This window comes from Festucalex cinctus, chromosome 16, assembly GCF_051991245.1.
Source record: "Festucalex cinctus isolate MCC-2025b chromosome 16, RoL_Fcin_1.0, whole genome shotgun sequence".
In the NCBI taxonomy this organism is placed as follows: Eukaryota; Metazoa; Chordata; class Actinopteri; order Syngnathiformes; family Syngnathidae; genus Festucalex; species Festucalex cinctus.
In genome coordinates, this window is record NC_135426.1 from 17,439,386 (window position 1) to 17,453,609 (window position 14,224).

General features: G+C 40.7%; 1 protein-coding gene across 1 annotated transcript in view; it reads right to left on the reverse strand.

Moving 5' to 3' along the window:
• atp2b1a (ATPase plasma membrane Ca2+ transporting 1a) overlaps window positions 1-14,224 on the reverse strand; it is a 95,916-nt gene that overhangs the window by 29,216 nt on the left and 52,476 nt on the right. The window lies entirely within an intron of this gene.

A 14,224-nucleotide genomic window follows, 5' to 3' on the forward strand; every position in this document is an offset into this window, starting at 1 on the left:
CCTCCAGACTGGACACACAAAGAGAGACGAGCTGTCGCCGTTCCAAACATGAGCACGTCTTCATTTAACACTTAGCAACCTAAGGTATTTATGTACAGTATAATAAATCAGGTGTTTATTGGGATACAGTTTAATTTATTTCTAGCCTGTTAAAAAAACCTACATGGGAGGTGGAGGGCCTTAATTAAATCGCAATTGGAGTAGTTGTCAAAATCATTCCCCCTATGAAAGACAATTTTGGTGGCATGATAGGACAAATGTAAACCTTGTAACATCGAACATCCTGTCTGAATGTCTTGAAGGCATGCGTACTATGTATTAAGCGTGAAAATGTTACACTGTCAAAATTTTATGCAGTGACAGCTGCAAACGTGTCTTTTGAGAACACCTGCCTTTTCCAGTCGCCGACACAGGATTGTCACATTGTGACACTAGTGACCGGAACTGAAGACTAAAGCTGAAGCATCAGGACCATCCAATCACACATCACTAAGATATATTGTAGGACTTGACCGATTAATCGGCCGCCGATTATAATCGGCCAATTGGGCTAAATGGCCGATTATTACCATTATCAAAGAAAATCGAAGTTTCCGATGTTGTGAAAGTAGCTTGAATGCACCATTTTGCTTGCGTCGCATTAGCAACTAGCAAGTTTGTAGCGTATGTTATTCTGCTTATTCTGTTGTCCCTAAGCGTCCTTTAATGACACCGCAGTTGGAGTTAACTGTAAAACTAAATACACAATGTTAAGAATCAAATCCACTGTATATTTAATACAAAACTTGCTTCGTTTTTAAAACATCACTAGCCTAAATCGAACAGGACGTTAGCAAATGCTAATAGGAAGTTAGCATTGACTTCGGGAGTGTTGTTCCTTCTAATAACGAATATCCACACACAAATCTTGTGGGAACACATACCCACAGATGAGTTAACACTACGCAAAGGCACAAATTCTTCCCAATGTGTGAAAAACGATTATTATTTTAATAGAATTCAATTGCAACTTTCTTCTGTACTCACTTTAAGTGTGTACACCATGGATGCACGGCACCACACTGCCCCGAGAGGCCAAAACACACACGAATAGTCAGTATTTGTTCTTATTGTTTTTTTTCCAGTTGCTATTGTTTTAGTTTACTGTATTATTATGGATACGTCTACGCAAGTATCGCTATATTTGCAGTTAAGCAGCCACTATAACGGATCCATTGTTCATTACTTGTTGTGCCATTACTTGGCGGGCCGCTAGGGGGAGCACCACATAAGTGTGGCGGGGAAATGTACGGAAGTCTTCAGGTGAAGAAGACTCAGGAGCTTACTTGTGTAAGACATTTATCTGTCCAGCAACTGACTTTTGCATATGTTTCTATGAAAAATTTGTATTTTATCTTCAATTTTAACATTTTAAAAACATATTTTGCTGAAGCATTCCTTTTTCTAAGTATCACTTTCCACGACCACTTCCGTACATATAACTTAAGCGTCATTACCAGGTGTCTGATATTGCTTGGTGGCACAGTTGGTAAAGTGCATTGTCCAGTAACCAGGAGGTCATAATTTCATAATTGATCTCTCAATTTACTTCATAAGTCCACATGCATTCAAATCTTACCATTCAGCTTTCAGCATTCCCATGCAATTTCTGCAGCAATTGCACTTAGTCTAGTTTGTTGTGATTTTGCTGGTTTCCGCAAACGTTTTTTTTTTTAAGACTTAGGTAAATATGGTATTAGGCTAACAAAAAACAAAGCACACATGTAGGAAAAGGTGCTTAATATTGACAGAGTGAAATGTTATTTTTGGAGAGTAGAGCCGCTGGTAAATGTCATCCAAGGCGGCTGTGAGTGGTGCTTCACTTCCACGAGCTCGCACTGGATACGACAGTACAAAGAGAACAGAGCGTCTTTTGACACGGTCGGTGGAAATTGGCACAAGTGCGCCGGCCGCGCTGCCCCCGCCGCCACCCCCGTACAAAATGTGACAAGTCTGGATTCCAAACGTAAGCATGGGACGCGGTCCCCACGTGGCCGAGGAGCGTCCAATGACACGAGGGACGCTTTCTGCAACATGTGGAACCGCGACCGGCTCGCATCTACGCCAAAAGAGGCCACGCTGTTGACAGCCAGCTGATACAGCAATGGAATATGGAAGGACATCAATTTTTTCCTTCTTTCATTCAATCTTGAGTGACTGCAACGGTCCAAAGCCCTCGGGCGGAGCGACACAATGTGGTTACTGTTGGCTTACATAAATCATTAAAAACGCTCCGTGGCTCCATAGGCTGAGTGACTCAAGACATCACGGATGACACTCAGAGGAAAATAACAGTCAAATGGAGAGAATAAAGTGGCAGTTCATACAAAGGAACTAATATGCAACCGCTCATACTGCGATTTATTTCTCATACCACAAATTAATAGCAAATTATTTCAGCGTAGTGCATGTGATATGGCAACTTTTCTCTTTTAATATCACAACTCTTACAATTACGAATTATTCTCATTAAGACAATTTGCTTCTTGTACTATGACTTCATCTCATTTTATTCATGTAATGTGAATACAACATAACATACTGCAGCTTTATGTATTTTTCATGTAAAATCATTATTTTTTTCTTGTAATATTACAACTTATGGCACCTAAAATTACTTACTTTGAATTGATAACGTAGTATGTTATTTTACAAAATGCCAACTTTTCGCTTGCATTCACATAATTTTTTTTTTTTTGTCGTACAAGACTGAATTTTATATTCTGTTATTTACATGGAATTTAAATATATATATTTTTTAAATCTTAGAAAATTCTAACTAAATATTCAGGGAATATTGCAACTGATTTCTTGTACAACAATTTTACAAAGTATTCAAAATTATTATTTGGTAATTTACGAATTTAGTAATGCATTATTAATAAAAATACGATGAATTGATGGCACGATATTCACATAAATTGTTGACTTTCGCTTAAACTATGATTAGTATTTTTTTATTTATTATTCACGCGATTGTTATGAATATGAATTTCATTTTCATACATGTATCTTATGTCATATTCTGTATTACAATAATTTATGCGTTTTCTCTTGTAAAATTCCGATTTCACTCATCACATTTCAACTTTGTCGCACGACGACCTTATAGCGTATAACATCTTTATTTTAGGAAAATGTCGACTTCCCTCGTAATGTTAAGCCATAAGTCAGGTAAGACGACAATTTATTTGTTATGCAAGATTTATTATCGACTTTCCATATCATTAACATAAAATTGCGCCTTCTTTCTAGTGACAGTACAATTCAAATCATGTTGCAAAAATTTTTTTCATGGAACCGTTACATTTTTCTTTTAATGTTGAATAAAACAATTAAGAGCTCTATGTTGATCTCATCATTGTCAACACATTTCTTGGAACATTTTTTTGCGCTTAAACTATATGTATGACTTAGTTTGTTATGAAGCCTTGGCTGCATAGTTTCGAAGATACGACAAAAAGTATATACGGTTTTTCTGAAATCGTTACAGTGAACACGCCGGGTCATTGTACACAAGACAACGCTTGCTCAGCAAATAGTTAACCTAGCTGTCATTCCATGACGCAATGCTCAAAGATAACTGGACCATTGGCACACCACCAAGGCCAATTAACTTTGAGGCTTATCATGCATTTCAGGCAAGAAAAGACAGCGACTGCGCTCGGCTGCAGTAGCAGGAGCATCAGTAGCACAGCCCTGCACCGTTTAATTGGATAAGCGGTGATCCCTTCATCCCCACAGGGCCCACACCAAAAAGGGGCTCAGTGGCTGGAAACCACGTGAACTTGGGACGCTTGCAGGTAACATGGAGGAATGCAAAAAGCATCCATCAAATTCAATGGCAGAAAATTAACATGCATAAGAGGATGTAGTGTAGCTGAAAGTATGTGGGGGGATGTTGGGGGTCTTCGGGAATTGTAATTCCACGTTTACTAATGCGATTCAAGTGTCATACTCAGTTTGACACTGCAGGTGGTCGGTTAAGTCGCCTTGACAGGCTCGGCGGTCTCCGTGGAGGGATCAAGGCTGGTGAATAAATAAGTTGTAATTTCACCCAAATACTGTAGTAATAAGCAAGATGTTGTTTTAAATGCAGCCAACTTTTGCCGCAGCGTCATTTGACGTGCACGTTGACGCATCGTTACATGCAACTGCCGTCACATCACGAGTCATCCCCTCCACCAATAAAAAGAACGAGAAAAAATATTAAAGCCTTGGCTCAATATCCCGTTTGAATCGCCCAAAGCGACCCACGCTAGCGCACGGTTAGCCTCCTAGCTCCCTGCAGCCGTTGTCAGCCTATGTAGATAGCAAAGAATCCACAAATGCGACTTTGCTAAACATTTGAGACCTCCCCTCAAGTTCACCCCGGACGGCGAATACAAACGAGGAAGGCGCGACGGATTTTTTTTTTTTTTTTTTTTTGCGGCACGCCGGCTGAGCAGCCGCCCGGGGCTCCCGGAGACGAGCCGCCCCAATGTCAGTGCCTCTATCCCGGGTAGGTTAGCCGCGTTAGCTTGCCGTAGAAGCTAATCGCAGAGCGAGCGAGCGAACGAGCGCGCAAACCGCAGCGGCTCGCGCTGGTTGGACGCTGCCCGCTAAACGGAGCCACTTCGCCGACTTCAGACTTCCACCCCAGGCAGTGCTCGGAGCCAGCCCGAGGCTGCATCAAACCCCGAGAGGAGACGGTAAAGACAGCCGAAAAATACTTACTCCGTTTCTCCGAAGAGCACCCTCTGTCCCTCTCTCACTCCCCCTCAGTCTCAGCAGCTCCAAGGCTCGCTCCCCTGGACTGAGGTACAAGCCCCGCCTGCAGTGACGTCACAGCCCGAGCCAAAGAGTGTGTGTAGCATAGCGAACTGAGAAGATGGATCCCCCTTTAGGTAGCCAGTGAACGCTAAATTTGGAATCGTGTTATACAGGCGTTCAAATTGATACAGTAACATTTGAATAACCTTGCTGTTGGTATGTGTTATAAAACAAAACAAAACAAAAAAGTCGAAGTGTAACCCTTTAATACAGATGACTCTCAGGCTGTGGTGGCCATGCTTTTGTTACTTGGGGTTGATGGGGACTTCCAATTTTTAATACCACCACACATCCTAATTATAGAAAGTTCGAAACCATTAATACTTTACAAAATAAAATGTAGCAACATGCAGTTGTGCTACGTACATCATTTAGAGCAGTTCTGAAATTATATTTATTGAATAGCATACCAAAAAGACGAACCATTCAAATACAACACACTCATACAACCGTTTATGCTCTGACCAACCAATTTGAGGTAAAAAAAAAAACCAAACAACCAAAAAAACACGGGACATCGAGTGCACGTACTTTGATCCTGTGGGGATTAATTACCAAACAGACTGACATTGATTGATCGGACCTAAATGAAAGACAAACTTATAGAAATAAGCAAATGTGGGTCATCAAGTTAATACTGATCCCAACAGGTTACTCATAGGTGAGCAATTAATAAAAACTCAAGAGCACATTTGGCGTCATGATTGACGTTTATTTTAGTATAATCCGCGTGTAGACGAAAGCGGAAGTGTTCGTGGATGCTTCTCTTGCTTCGCCGTGTTGTCTTTTTCCACAACTCCACCAGGGACATGTGATGCGCGTCAAAAGTGGGCGGGCCCCGGTCCGATGGTGTGAATTCCCATTGGCTCAGCCCGCATATCAGTCGCCTATGGAAACGGTTACGTCATGACACCCCCCTCCCTTTCTCGTGGTCCCTCGTTGCTCTCTCGTCTCTGTATAATAACGGGATTATTCAAGGTTCCACAGCAGCCTATGATGCAGCAAACACAAAGCACACACCTCCACCTGATCAGTGCTGCATCGTTTTCCCGGGCCTCTTCTTTCTTGTCAGCCTGCACTGAGTGACTCCACCTAGGCCACTCTTAGCTCGTCCCCTCCTTGCCACTAATCTAACATGACGTCATTCTTTCCATGACGTAGCGCCCCCCCCTCCTCTTCGCCTTCAATGCCTGTAGTCCTTGTGGTGAGACGTGTATTGAAGAATAATGCCAAATCCCATCAAGTGCATTTGCATGGAGATGAACCCCACAATTGTGCAATGACGATATTTGCACACAGCTGACGAGATGCAGGCATAAAAGGAAGCAAATTAAATCTTAAAAACAGTCATTAGCGTCGGTAGATGATAAACACAGAGGGGTCAAACCTCAGTGTGTAATACACTTGCTGCCTCGACTTAATGGGCCTTATCATTAACCCCTCAGAGCGCATTCAGCACACACGGTGGCTCGGCAAACAAAGTTTGTTTGAAAGTTCAACTGCGCACACCATCGGCGAGATGTGCAAGTTTGAAACTTTTGTTGTTGGGAACTTGTGAGTCACTTGTAGGTCAGGTGGAGGAGGATTTGGAAAGAAAAGAAGAGGAAGCTCACAATCAGGGGGAAAAGAGTTTACATTGATGCAAGTTTGCTTGTGCAATCGCAGCATGTTATTCTGTAAATAAGAGGAAAAACAGGAAAAAAAACCTACTGTACATTTGCCATTTGGTTCAAAAACCTGTAAAGTAAATTCAGAGTAAATACATTATTGCTGAAAATATGTGGAAAGACTGAGAACTGTGTAGTACTCAGTTGTGGCGGTAGATAGTGTTAAAACTGTTTGCTATGGCTAAACAGCACCACGTGACACACTTAGCTCGCGTCAGTGTTTATCCGGTGTCGGTGTAAGATGTAAAAATAACGTTTATGGACTAAAATTGTAAAAACGTAAATAAACTTAAAAATAAAAAAGTGATACATTAAGAGTAAAAAAATAAATAAAAATAAAATATTTGATTGAAGCGCCTTCGCGTTTGCCGATGTTAGCTTCGGTTTGGTTTCTTTTTTAGCTGTTCACAAATCAATCGCAATTACAAAAAAATCAGTCTTAAATGATAATAGGAACACATTAACAATCTAAATTGACAATATTTGTCACATCTGTTGTGTGCTGAGACTGGGGTAGGATCCCAGAATGCAGACACAAATAAGATTTTCTCCATTTATGCACATCGAGACGCAGTACACCCGACAGTCTTTAATAATTCAGCAACAAACACATCTTCCAGACAGCACCCACAGACAGTGAATCGCAAAGGACCAAAGACATCACATAGGCCCAGACCTCAAAGGACTAAAGGCTGACATCATGAACATCACGCACTGTAAACAGACACTTGTTACACCAGTCGCATAACAGGCACATAACAGATCATGAACTTCGGTTTATTTACATTTTTACAATTTCAATCCGTACTTTTTGTTATATAAATTACATTTTCTGTCCAATGCTTGACGTCAACTGGATAATTTTGAGCCGATCCTGTAGCGGGACGTGTTCGTTAGGCGACCCTGATACGATCTGGCAGCCCGATCCCATCTGGTACCGACACCGGCACAATTTTGGCATGCAATAAGCTAGCTAGCGATGGCTACAACCCATAAACACACCTTCTCTTCGGATAGTCTTCTGGCTTGTGTGCTTTAGAGCGCCTCGTTGTGTTGCCTGTGTGAGTGTGTGTGTTGTGAGTGCACGCACGTCATGGAGAGAAGACGAGCGAGGTCAAATTTTTCATTTCATAGTCTATTGTGTGACTTTAGTGCAATGCCTCACAGTATGTGACACTATTTCCTCTAATTTTCATAGTCGTGTCGAAATGATGGAGATGCGACAAAATTGCATGTAAACTTGCCATGAAACCACCAAATCTCCAATTCAAATCAATTACATGCTTCACACCCGCTGCAGGCTGGCCACACAAACATGTCTGTTGTTTTGATTTATTTGCAGTCCCTAATGTGAATGAAAATTGAATTTAGGAAAGGAAAAGTCAAAGTGAGTTTATTTATTTATTTATTTACAGACCTGTTGTTTTATCCCACTGCTGTGGGTTTTGTGTGTTGGCTCAGTTCCGCGGTGGAAACATGCCACATGCTCTGGAGCATCTTGTGAACTCTAGTAAATGTCAAGTGTCATTCGTCCCTGTGCATGCTAATATGTTGTCACCATAGTTGACTACATGACTCACATGGCGGTGTGATGGCACGCCCAAAAAAAAAATAAAAAATAAAAAACCTCCCCCAAAAAGACTAAGATGGATGTTGAATGCTTTCACGGATTAAAAATACAAGTGTGGTGAAAAGTAGCGGTTTTCAGGATAAACCAAATTAGCTGTGGTTGACTGTTCATCCCAACATAGAACTTTAATTGCTGGGGAAGAACTTCCATGCATGAAACGAAACAAGTCAGCCTGACTAATAATTAAAAGTTCAACAGCAAGGGCCACAATGAGAGAATGTCTGTTGTAGCTTTTTCTTGTTAAATACTAACATTAATGAAGTCTTTCAATACCACTTTAATTGCACTATTTTGTACTCATTTTCATTCAATAGATTTTATTTACATTTGCAAATGTCACTTATATTCTACCATCTTGTATTTATTTGAATTTTACTAGAAAAAAAAAAAAAAAAAAAATTCAAAAATAATGTGCCTGCTTTGCATGCCCGACACACAGCTAAAAAAAAGAAAAGAATATTATTGATGAGACAAATGTTACACATTTGATTTTTCCACGCACACAGTCTACAGTACTACTAATTATTATTATTTGTATTTATACATAAAATATGGGGGCTGAGACCAGTTGCTTGAGGGATGCCAGTATATTGTTGGGCTTCAAAATATGGCAATAAAGTAATTTTGCATGCTTGGAATGTAAACAAAAGTGTTTCCCTGTGCGTTAATTTTGAGTTAATTTCAAGTTCCTTTAATGTTTTTAACACGGGATTAACGACTGCCCCCGACTTAGAAAGCCTGTACTGGGTGAATTCCAGTCGCAATGCAGCAGGCACATCCACGTCAGAATTTAGCAGTAATAAATTTCATAATAATGCATATATTTGTGGAGACTGGGGTCAAGCTGTATTTTTCAATATTAAAAATGTGCAGAAATTCCTGTTACTTCATGTTAACTCATTCACTGCCACTGACGGGAAAAAAAAAAAATACGTCAAATGATGCATTTTTTTGCTGGTCTGGCAATGAATGTGTTAAATATTAGATAGCTCTTAATATGAATGGAAAAATAAGCTGTCACCAATGTCTTACAGATGTAGTTATGCCATCTAGTGGCAGAAAAATGACCTCAACACAAATCAATGTCACACTTTTTTTTTTTTAACAGTACAGTCCATCTTTTTAATTTTAACTCAATTTTACTAATTATTATGAAATTACTGGTGGCACAGTGGCTGACTGGTTAGAACTCCAGTCTCCTCCCACATTCCAAAGACATGCATGGCAGTTTAATTGGACGCTCTAAATTTTTGTTAGGTCAGGGTGTACCCCGCATGCTGCCCGAAGCTGGCTGGAATAGGCTCCAGCACCCCCGCAACCCTTGTGAGGAGCAAGCGGTTCATAAAATGGATGGATGGATGGGTATTTTAAATCACCTGACACCCCTAGTTTAGACAAATATCTCAACATGTGTTAAAAAATATATATATATTTCCAGTTAGGGTCATTCAATCATATTCAGAGATACGTTTGAGAGTGAGCGTACATTCTGGTGAAAACGCTCAATGACGTGACCGCTTCCACACATCGCGGTGATCTTATCACATGTTCCAATAGCTGGCCGCATTCAAGTGTTTCGTCTATTCACACTGGGAACAATGTCTCATTCAAAGAGGATGGAAAAAGTGCATGACAAAGCATAGCTCATCAGCAAAAAAAAAAAAAAAAAAAAAAAGAAGACATTTTTACATGCTGACTGGAGGGAGATGCTGTTCCGGTTTAGGTCAAGCAAACGGAAAATAACAATGTTGCTGTTGTTACTCAAGCACTGTATGAATATGGCTTCCTCGAGGTCACCTGATCTTTCTACACGACGCCGTTGCTCCAACGGACGTCGCTTTTTCCACTGGCTCAGCACTTTGGCACATGGTAGAGAGGGGGAAGGCGTTCGTGGGCTTCCTCCTTTTCAAGAGGGAGGAGAAGTGTCGCATACTTTTAACACACACTTGACGATGTGTGGGCAAAGTTCGGAAAACATATCTCGGGTCGATTTTATTGATCGTGTTCTGTTTGTGTAATACACCAAATTGGAACGCCTCACTAACTATAATCACCTTTCCCCCCCCCTCACACGTCCGCTCATGGAGTTTCCAATTAGATTACTGGTTAAAAAAAACATGTCAGATAATGAAGGAATGCATGATACAGGTGTGTGAAGGGAGAGCTTGTGAGCGCGTCGCACAAAGCCGCGCTTGTGCCGTCGCTTCTATCGCGAACGGGCCCATGTTTGTGTTTCCAACCGCCGCAGGCATTTACGGCAGGCGCTCGCGAGGGCAGCCGTCGGGGGCCGAGCATCCGCCGGGGACAAAGGCCAGAGTTGTCGGGAGAGAGGGGGGGAAAAAAATAAAAATGGAGACGGGAGCGGACAAGGAGTTATTGTGAAGGCATGACGTTGCACAAAATCAAATTATTGACCAAAAGCATTCATTCTTCCACTGCTATAGGTGGCGCTATGCCCCGTTTGATCCTATTTTTTACAGTTGATCTACTCAAATACATGCTTAACTCATTTGCTCCCAAAAACGTATTAATACGTTCTAGTTCAAATATTACCAGTGTCCCAAAGACGTATTTATACGTTTTTTGTTTTGTTTTTTCCTTTTAATGCTAGAGCATACAGAAGACTTTGATGCAGCATCTGAACTGAAGAGAACAGTTGAAGCAATGGTAGTTATTACAGAAACGCCCAGCAGGTGGCAGCAGAGTATAAGAGATCAACCAGGCCCTTGTTGCAACAAGCTGTTTTCCCCCACAGTTTTAAACAGATTTGTGAATAATGATGAAACTTAGCTATATTCTAATGCTAATTGCTGTAAAACGGAAACAGAAATATATACTTTTTTTCTGATGAAAAGAGACTAATCTTTCTTTTGGTAGGTTCCATGTTTTTATAGCAATAGAACACAATATTCTGTACAAAATCAGTCAAAATCCATTAAAACAGCTGGGAGCGAAGGGGGTTGCTTCAGTGAAAATGGCTGAGTGAATGAATTAAGTGATTTGATATAATACGCATATTGACATATAATGTAACATTATTATAATATAACATTACAGCAATTGACTTAAGTCAATTATTGACAAATTGGCCAAGTTGCACACACTAGAAGGATCAGAATAATGTCAACTAAACTGAAGCAAAAAACATGGCAACTGTTTCGTAATTTATGTATTACTCTATGTTTTTTGTAACATGATTTTTTTTTTTTTTTTTTGCGAGGCTGGGATGGATTACAGGTATTTCCATTCATTTGAATGGGGAAAGGTGATTTGAGTTGTAAATGTTTTTGGGTACAAGTGTGGTCACACAAATTAGACTTAACAGTTTTGACGAAAAAAAAAAGTCATTTTAAAATTAGACTGTTAGCAAGTAGTGACATGATGCAATAATGTATCTTAACCACTCTCCACATTTTCCAGATGTGTTCACTCGGCTATGAGAAATTCAATTCGGTATAATTTAGTTGCAGTTTTTGAGGGCAGTAATTCAATTTTGTTCAGGGCCACGAAGCCTACCAGCAGCAACTCAAACAACCTGGCCAAGTTTCCACTCGTCCACAATAAGTCACAACAAGTGCAAAGTGTCAGGAGAAAGTGACCCACCCCACCTAATAAGTGCATGTGTGAGTGAGAGACTATATAGGGCGTATAAAAAAAACAGTCTGTGTGAGTGTGTGGGGCGGCACAGAAGTACCATAGAAGGGTGTTGGCGCGCTTTGGTTGCCGACATGTTTTCCACCTTCTGTTTTCCGTCAATAGCCTGCGTATTTACAGCACGGCGGGCCGCAGTGAACCTTGGACACGGCGGCGAGAATCTGGGCCACGTAAATAGACTTAATAGCGCAAAATACGGCTGAGAAACCACCCGAGATCCTGCATTTAGACCTGGGGAGAAGGAAAACGTTATAGAAAACACACAAGACCAAAATATCAAGTGGCGCATAATGACGGTGAAAGGTGTTTGGAGCAAGAATAAATGAGACCGGAGAGGAACATTCGCCTCTGGCTAAGGGGACTTTGGCTAAATTGGAGGCAATTAAGAAGCATTGTGTTTTCTGGAACAGGCTGATGATCAATTAATGTCCAATTAATTAGAACCTTCAGAGAGCTGGAGAGAATTGAGTTTTTTTTTCCCCCCTCTGTGTGGTCTAGCCTGGCCTGGATCGGGCACAGATGGCAAAGACGGGGGCAGATCCAATGGGAACTCGGCGCCCTTTACACCCCATTTCTTCTCTTTCGCATGTGGGGTGGGGGATGCTTTCCCCCCTGGGAAGAGGAAGAGCGAGGCAGGGCATATGTTGCTTGGAGGAGCGAGTACACAACTCAACATAAACATACACCTCACTCTCAGACTCGAGAACGGACTCACACACTTTTTTTGGTCTCTTAGACCTGCCTCCAAAACCGACTCGGTCACCTGCTGCTTCCCACTGACAATCTCGCCATGTTCAATGTTAAACTCCATCAATTCATTACATTTAATTACATATAAATAACGGATATTCTATATGTGATTTCCATATTAATTCAACAATAATAATACCTAAAAACTTTTATTTCATTAGCCCTTTGTATTTGTATTGCCCTGCACCGTCTGTGTCAGGGTGCGGAGGACCCAAGTGCAGGTAGGCAAACAAGGAGGCAGAGGAATGAAGTTCATAATGGGATTTTAATGAACAAAAATTAGGTATGAGGCTGGGATTCTAAAACAACAAAGTCCAGAAAGGCAAAGCAAGACGAACAACAATGGACCAACAAGAACTGAACCGAAAACGGGCAACTAAATACACACCAACTAATTACATAACAAGGGACACCTGGACAAGGCACACATGACTGGTGGACACTGATTGGTTGACACAACGAGACACAGGTGGGCAAGACAAGTGGCGGGGGATGCTGATTGGTTGACACATCAGGAAGGGCAGGCAAACAGGTGAACATGACAACGCTTGACAAGAGTAGGAGGCACACAGGGACAACAAAAAAAACAAAAAACATCATGGCTGAAAAAAGAAACATGATAAACTCAAAACCTACTCAAAATTAGAAACCTGACAAAAGCAAAAACAAACAAACCCAACCCAAACCACGACACAGTGTTGCTTCAATATCAATATTTCTACAACTAAGTAAATAAATAAATCTGCTTTTACTAATGTTTATAGACTGTCTGTTGGCATTAAACCACTTCATAACTTTCTGAAAGTCTTTCTCTATTACATTATATATATTTTTCCCAACATAAAATAAAGTGGTGTCATCTGCAAATAAAATACATTTTAACAAGTTGGAAATAGTTGTAATATCATTTACATAAAGAAGAAAAAGTGCTGGCCCCAGAATTGATCCCTGGGGCACCCCACAAGTTACATAACTGTGTTGACTGTCTACTATTGAATTCAACATATTGTTTTCAATTTTTTAAATGACTAGTAACCCAACTATGTATGACACCTCTTATACCATATTTAAACAATTTGTGCAATAATATTTCATGATCTAATGTGTACAAATGCGTTTTGTAAATCCACAAAAACACTTACTAAATTTGACATGGCCTGGATGTTTTTTTTTTTTTGGTTCAGTTAAAATAATGTTGAACAGTATTTTCTCCGCGGAGCCTCAAAATCCAATTCAAACGTAATTTCAGTCGCGTTGGCAGAAAAATGGACTGAAAAACACAAATCATGTAAAATGATCCTCATAATGTAACGATGGTAAAGGACACAAATAAGTTAAGCGTCATCCGACAATACATCAAGAAGCCTTCATCCATATTTCAATCAGGTCCAGTAAATGGCATATACACATGCGGGTAAAAAAAAAAAAAAAAATCAGGAACAACCCCGTCATTACACAACGTTCCGTCACTACTACCGCTGACACACCCCTAACCCCGATTTAGAGAGAGAGAGATAGGGGGGAAGGGAGGGGGGCAATTCAGCGTGATCCGAGTGTAGCAGATGGATATGTCAGATATGCCTGCGTGGGTTTATGGAGATGCTTATGGAGACGCTTAGTGGTAATGTAATGACCTCTGCCTGCGCGCGTGTGCGTGTGTATGTGTGTGTCA